Genomic DNA, 8217 nt, shown 5'->3' on the forward strand with positions numbered 1-8217 from the left:
AATTCCGTAGTCATCTCCAACTTGATGCAAAACAAATTTGTCTTGCACAATATATATGATCAATAAAAATATGTAAATATATTATATATATACACACACGCTGCTCAAAAAATAAAGGGAACACTTAAACATCACAATGTAACTCCAAGTCAATAACACTTCTGTGCAATCTACCTGTCCAGTTATGAAGCAAAACTGATTGTGAATCAATTTCTCCTGCTGTTGTGCAAATGGTACAGACAACTGGTAGAAATGATCGGCAATTAGCAAGATACCCCTATAAAGGAGCGGTTCTGCATCTGGTGACCACAGACCATCTCTCTGTTCTCATCCTTTTTGGCTGATGTTTTGGTCACTTTTTCATTTTGCCATTGCTCTCACCCCTAGAGGTACAGTAGCATGAGGCGGTGTCTACAGTACAACCCACAGAAGTTGCTCAGGTAGTGCAGTTCATCCAGGATGGCACATCAGTGCGAGCTGTGGCAAGAAGTGTAGCTGTGTCAGTCACCACAGTGTCCAGAGCATGGAGCAGATACCAGGAGATGTGGATGGAGCCATAGGAGGGCAACAACCCAGCAGCAGGACTGTTACCTCCTCCTGTGTGCAAGGAGAAACAGGAGGAGCACTGCCAGAGCCCTGCAAAATGACCTCCAGCAGGCCACAAATGTGCATGTGTCTGCACAAACGGTTAGAAACCGACTCCATGAGGGTGGTATGAGGGGCCGACGTCCAAAGATGGGGGTTGTGCTCACAGCCCAACACCGTGCAGGATGCTTGACATTTGCCACAGAACACCAGGATTGGCAAAGTCGCCACTGGCGCCCTGTGCTCTTCACAGATGAAAGCAGGTTCACACTGAGCACATGTGACAGAGTCTGGAGACGCCGTGGAGAGCGATCTGCTGCCTGCAACATCCTTCAGCATGACTTGTTTGGCAGTGGGTCAGTAATGGTATGGGTGGCATTTCTTTGGAGGGCCGCACAGCCCTCCATGTGCTCGCCAGAGGTAGCCTGACTGCCATTAGGTACCGAGATGAGATCCTCAGACCCCTTGTGAGACCATATGCTGGTGCGGTTGGGCCTGGGTTCCTCCTAATGCAGGACAATGCCAGACCTCATGTGACTGGAGTGTGTCAGCAGTTCCTGCAAGATGAAGGCATTGAAGCTATGGACTGGCCCGCCCGTTCCCCAGACCTGAATCCCTTTATTTTTTGAGCAGTATATGTGTGCGTATTTATAATAAATATATATACACACACTGCTCAAAAAAATAAAGGGAACACTCAAATAACACATCCTAGATCTGAATGAATGAAATATTCTCATTGAATACTTCGTTCTGTACAAAGTTGAATGTGCTGACGACAAAGTCACATAAAAATCATCAATGGAAATCAAATTTATTAACCAATGGAGGCCTGGATTTGGAGTCACTCCAAAAATTAAAGTGGAAAAACACACTATAGGCTGATCCAACTTTGATGTAATGTCCTTAAAACAAGTCAAAATGAGGCTCAGTATTGTGTGTTGCCTCCACGTGCCTGTATGACCTCCCTACAACGCCTGGGCATGCTCCTGATGAGGTTGCGGATGGTCTCCTGTGCGATCTCCTCCCAGACCTGGACTAAAGCATCCGCCAACTCCTGGAAAGTCAGTGGTGCAATGGATGGAGCGAGACATGATGTCCCAGATGAGCTCAATCGGATTCAGGTCTAGGGAACAGGAGGGCCAGTCCATAGCTTCAATGCCTTCATCTTGCAGGAACTGCTGACACACTCCAGCCACATGGGGTCTGGCATTGTCCTGCATTAAGAGGAACGCAGGGCCAACCACACCAGCATATGGTCTCACAAGGGGACTGAGATCTCATCTTGGTACCTAATGGCAGTCAGGCTACCTCTGGCGAGCATATGAAGGGCTGTGCAGCCCTCCAAAGAAATGCCACCCCACACCATTACTGACCCACTGCCAAACCGGTCATGCTGAAGGATGTTGCAGGCTGCAGATCGCTCTCCACGGCATCTCCAGACTTGTCTGTCACATGTGCTCAGTGTGAAACTGCTTTAATCTGTGAAGAGCACAGGGCGCCAGTAGCGACTTTGCTAATTCTGGTGTTCTGTGGTAAATGCCAAGCGTCCTGCACGGTGTTGGGCTGTGAGCACAACCACCATCTGTAGACGTCGGGCCCTCTGGCAGTGCTCCTCCTTGCACAAAGGCGGAGGTAGCGGTCCTGCTCCTGGGTTGTTGTCCTCATACGGCCCCCTCCACGTCTCCTGGTGTACTGGCCTGTCTTCTGGTAGTGCCTCCAGCCACTGGACACTACGCTAACAGACACAGCAAACCTTCTTACCACAGCTCGCATTGATGTGCCATCCTAGATGAGCTGCACTACCTGATCAACCTCTGTGGGTTGTAAAGTCCGTCTCATGCTACCATAAGAATAATTGGTAAATCTCATGCTCCTCTGATATCATCCTCATGCAGTATATTACTGTACAAAGCCTCGATATCTAGTAAGGCCTGCTCCCCTACATGCAAGTATACATGCTCGAGGGTATACATGTAGGGGAGCAGGCAGAGGGAAAACTCCAGAGGGATTATTTCAACTGTAAAACCTCGGGGCTTATTCCAACTGCAGGACCTCAAGCGATACTATGGGAACATTATACTGTGTGTGGGGGGGAAGGTGGTAGTGTAGGAACATTACTCTGTGTGGGGGGCATCAAACATATTGCAAAAAGAGCATAATGGGGGCATTACACTGTGTGGAGGCATCATACATCCTGCATAAGTGACATAATGGGGGCATTAAACTGTGAGGGGCATCATACATCCTGCATAAGGGACATAATGGGGGCATTACACTGTGGGGGCATCATACATACTGCATAAGGGGCATAATGGGGCATTACACTGTGTGAGGGGCATCATACATACTGTATAATGGCCATAATGGGGGCATTACACTGTGGGGGCATCATACATACTGCATAAGGGGCATAATGGGGGCATTGCACTGTGTGGGGGCATCATACATCCTGCATAAGGGGCATAATGGGGGCATTACACTGTGTGGGGGCATCATACATCCTGCATAAGGAGCATAATGGGGGCATTACACTGAGTGGGGGCATCATACATCCTGCATAAGGGGCATAATGGGGGCATTACACTGTGTGGGGGCATCATACATCCTGCATAAGGGGCATAATGGAGGCATTACACTGTGTGGGGGGCATCATACATACTGCATAAGGAGCATAATGGGGGCATTACACTGTGTGGGGGCATCATACATCCTGCATAAGGGGCATAATGGGGGCATTACACTGTGTGGGGGCATCATACATCCTGCATAAGGGGCATAATGGGGGCATTACACTGTGTGGGGGCATCATACACCCTGCATAAGGGGCATAATGGGGGCATTACACTGTGTGGGGGCATCATACATCCTGCATAAGGGGCATAATGGGGGCATTACACTGTGTGGGGGCATCATACATCCTGAATAAGGGGCATAATGGGGGCATTACACTGTCAGGGGCATCATACATCCTGCATAAGGGGCATAATGGGGGCATTACACTGTGTGGGGGCATCATACATCCTGCATAAGGGGCATAATGGGGGCATTACACTGTGTGGGGGCATCATACATCCTGCATAAGGGGCATAATGGGGGCATTACACTGTCGGGGGCATCATACATCCTGCATAAGGGGCATAATGGGGGCATTACACTGTGTGGGGGGCATCATACATCCTGCATAAGGGGCATAATGGGGGCATTACACTGTGTGGGGGCATCATACATCCTGCATAAGGGGCATAATGGGGGCATTACACTGTCGGGGGCATCATACATCCTGCATAAGGGGCATAATGGGGGCATTACACTGTCGGGGGCATCATACATCCTGCATAAGGGGCATAATGGGGGCATTACACTGTGTGGGGGGCATCATACATACTGCATAAGGGGCATAATGGGGGCATTACACTGTGTGGAGGCATCATACATCCTGCATAAGGGGCATAATGGGGGCATTACACTGTGTGGGGGCATCATACATCCTGCATAAGGGGCATAATGGGGGCATTACACTGTGGGGGGCATCATACATACTGCATAAGGGGCATAATGGGGGCATTACACTGTGGGGCAGTAAAGGGGTCCTGTACTATGAGAACAATACGTTTCCTCCCTTCCTGTCTCCATAGTTGGGTCGTATGTATCTATTACAGGAAACAGAACAAAAACCTTATGATTCTTATAAAGGGGCAACACAAGACCCCAAAAGAGTCTCCGTGCTGAAGGGGTTAATGCCCCCTGCGCCCAGTAATGGGGGTCTCCACATACCTCCACCTGCAGAGCCGCCACCACATATATGGCTGCTCTGTGCGCACAGGAGCTGTGATGAGGTCACAGGAGGGGAGGAGTCAGGGGTCACATGATCAGGGGCCTCAGTGGATGCAGGACTCTGCTGTGCTGGTTGTCATGGTGCTGGATGAGCTGAAGTTTATGTGTGGGGTCAGGAGGGGTTTACAGTGTGGATGTAGCAGAGCCGCGTGTGTACGAGGTGTACGGAGCAGAGCCGCGTGTGTACGAGGTGTACGGAGCAGAGCCGCGTGTGTACGAGGTGTACGGAGCAGAGCCGCGCGTGTACGAGGTGTACGGAGCAGAGCCGCGTGTGTACGAGGTGTACGGAGCAGAGCCGCGTGTGTACGAGGTGTACGGAGCGGAGCCGCGTGTGTACGAGGTGTACGGAGCAGAGCCGTGTGTGTACGAGGTGTACGGAGCAGAGCCGCGTGTGTACGAGGTGTACGGAGCGGAGCCGCGTGTGTACGAGGTGTACGGAGCAGAGCCGTGTGTGTACGAGGTGTACGGAGCAGAGCCGCGTGTGTACGAGGTGTACGGAGCAGAGCCGCATGTGTACGAGGCGTGCGGAGCGGAGCCGTGTGTGTACGAGGCGTACGGAGCGGAGTCGCGCGTGTACGAGGTGTACGGAGCGGAGCCGCGTGTGTACGAGGCGTACGGAGCGGAGCCGTGTGTGTACGAGGTGTACGGAGCAGAGCCGCGCGTGTACGAGGCGTACGGAGCAGAGCCGCGCGTGTACGAGGCGTACGGAGCAGAGCCGCGCGTGTACGAGGCGTACGGAGCAGAGCCGCACGTGTACGAGGCGTGCGGAGCCGCACGTGTACGAGGCGTGCGGAGCGGAGCTGTGTGTGTACGAGGCGTGCGGAGCGGAGCCGGGGGTGTACGAGGTGTACGGAGCAGAGCTGGGCGTGTACGAGGCGTGCGGAGCGGAGCTGTGTGTGTACGAGGCGTGCGGAGCGGAGCCGGGGGTGTACGAGGTGTACGGAGCAGAGCTGGGCGTGTACGAGGCGTGCGGAGCGGAGCTGTGTGTGTACGAGGCGTGCGGAGCGGAGCCGGGGGTGTACGAGGTGTACGGAGCAGAGCTGGGCGTGTACGAGGCGTGCGGAGCGGAGCGGAGCCGGGGGTGTACGAGGCTTGCGGAGCCTGGCGTGTACGAGGCTTGCGGAGCCGGGTGTGTACGAGGCGTGCGGAGCGGATGCTGCCCCTCTCCAGGAGCGATCACAGCAGCAAATTGAATGTTGTCATTCCAAAGAACAACTAGTCCCACAAAACACAAGCCCTCCGTCTATGTGAATGAAAAAACAAAGTTATATTTTTTGGGGTAAAAGGGGAGGAAAAAAACAAAAAATTGGTCTTGTCAGAATAATGTAATTGCTATATATATATTTTTTTTTTAAATTGAATAATTTTACCCAAAAATTGTGATCTCTTATAATATTTTCATTCTTCTTGTGAGATTAATCATTAGTCTGTAGATAAATCCAAACATCTGGAAGATGTAGAACAATATATCTGTGATTCTCTTCTGCCAGGATAAGCGCCTCCTTTCTGTCCTTTCTGTGATTGAGAAAACGCTTGAAAGATTCAGAAAGTCCGATGAGTTTTTGGAGCTTATTGTAAAGGGTCTTAATGACGACCTGGGAAAGAAACCACCAGAAACAAAGGATCCAACCAGGTAAGTTCTAATGATCCCGTCTGATAAAATGATCAGCTTTATTCCCATGGGATTGTTCTGTAGAAGAGATGGGACCTGCAGCATTTTGATCCTGAACTTCACTATGTATAGATGTAGCAAAGCTTAATGTGACAATTCACACACCGCAGTGGTAAATTGTCTCAGAAGGTTAGCTCTCATAAGAGAATTAACATCACTTATAGTGGAACTAAACTTACAATTTATTTTCAGAATTGTGAAAATTCTGGCACTTTGCAAAGCACTTCATTAGTTTCTTTGGCGTCATATCCATAAAATGATGATATTAAAGTGGCCTCCAGACCCTGCTTTTCCCCAGTGCAGGAGCGTTGCTGGGGTCCTAAGAGATCAGGGACCCCAGCCCCAAAGTACATGTTTCCCCATATAACCTCCCTGCCACTTAAAGAGGATTTATACATATATAATTACAGTATACCACTGTTACTAATCTAAAATACACTATACAATTCCCAAAATTACTACTATACAAGGCCAAAATGCTACTGCTACACAATGTCCTCTACCATCACCACCACACAGCGAGTCCATATACAGTACAGGCCAAAAGTTTGGACACACCTTCTCATTTAAAGATTTCTCTGTATTTTCATGACTATGAAAATTGTACATTCACACTGAAGGCATTAAAACTATGAATTAACACATGTGGAATTATATACTTAACAAAAAAGTGTGAAACAACTGAAAATATGTCTTATATTCTAGGTTCTTCAAAGTAGCCACCTTTTGCTTTGATGACTGCTTTGCACACTCTTGGCATTCTCTTGATGAGCTTCAAGAGGTAGTCACCGGAAATGGTTTTCACTTCACAGGTGTGCCCTGTCAGGTTTAATAAGTGGGATTTCTTGCCTTATAAATGGGGTTGGGACCATCAGTTGTGTTGTGCAGAAGTCAGGTGGATACACAGCTGATAGTCCTACTGAATAGACTGTTAGAATTTGTATTATGGCAAGAAAAAAGCAGCTAAGTAAAGAAAAACGAGTGGCCATCATTACTTTAAGAAATGAATGTCAGTCAGTGCGAAAAATTGGGAAAACTTTAAAAGTGTCCCCAAGTGCAGTTGCAAAAACCATCAAGCGCTTCAAAGAAACTGGCTCACATGAGGACCGCCCCAGGAAAGGAAGACCAAGAGTCACCTCTGCTTCTGAGGATAAGTTTATCCGAGTCACCAGCCTCAGAAATCGCAGGTTAACAGCAGCTCAGATTAGAGACCAGGACAATGCCACACAGAGTTCTAGCAGCAGACACATCTCTTCAACAACTGTTAAGAGGAGACTTTGTGCAGCAGGCCTTCATGGTAAAATTAATTAGAAAAATATGGATATATAGGTCCATTAATTATATTATAAGGAGTTACCCCCAAAAATCAATATCCATTAATGTATCTCCTTCATTAATTTCAAACATATATTATATAAAATAATCATATTCATTCATATTTGATCAATACTTTTATTAAATCACAGCAAACAGGAAAGTGATAATATCTTCTATAAAAATCTTCATTGTACCCATAAAAACATTTAAAACCCTCTTCATGGTAAAATAGCTGCTAGGAAACCACTGCTAAGAACAGGCAACAATCAGAAGAGACTAAAGAACCCAAGGAATGGACATTAGACCAGTGGAAATCCGTGCTTTGGTCTGATGAGTCCAAATTTGAGATCTTTGGTTCCAACTACCGTGTCTTTGTGCGACGCAGAAAAGGTGAACGGATGGACTCTACATGCCTGGTTCCCACCGTGAAGCATGGAGGAGGAGGTGTGGGGGTGCTTTTCTGGTGACACTGTTGGGGATTTATTCAAAATTGAAGGCATACTGAACCAGCATGGCTACCACAGCATCTTGCAGCGGCATGCTATTCCATCCGGTTTGCGTTTAGTTGGACCATCATTTATTTTTCAACAGGACAATGACCCCAAACACACCTCCAGGCTATGTAAGGGCTATTTGACCAAGAGGGAGAGTGTTGGGGTGCTACGCCAGATGACCTGGCCTCCACAGTCACCAGACCTGAACCCAGTCGAGATGGTTTGGGGTGAGCTGGACTGCAGAGTGAAGGCAAAAGGGCCAACAAGTGCTAAGCATCTCTGGGAACTCCTTCAAGATTGTTGGAAGACCAT

This window comes from Phyllobates terribilis, unplaced genomic scaffold (genome assembly GCF_046119375.1).
Source record: "Phyllobates terribilis strain yellow unplaced genomic scaffold, ASM4611937v1 Scaffold_61__1_contigs__length_8056638, whole genome shotgun sequence".
In the NCBI taxonomy this organism is placed as follows: Eukaryota; Metazoa; Chordata; class Amphibia; order Anura; family Dendrobatidae; genus Phyllobates; species Phyllobates terribilis.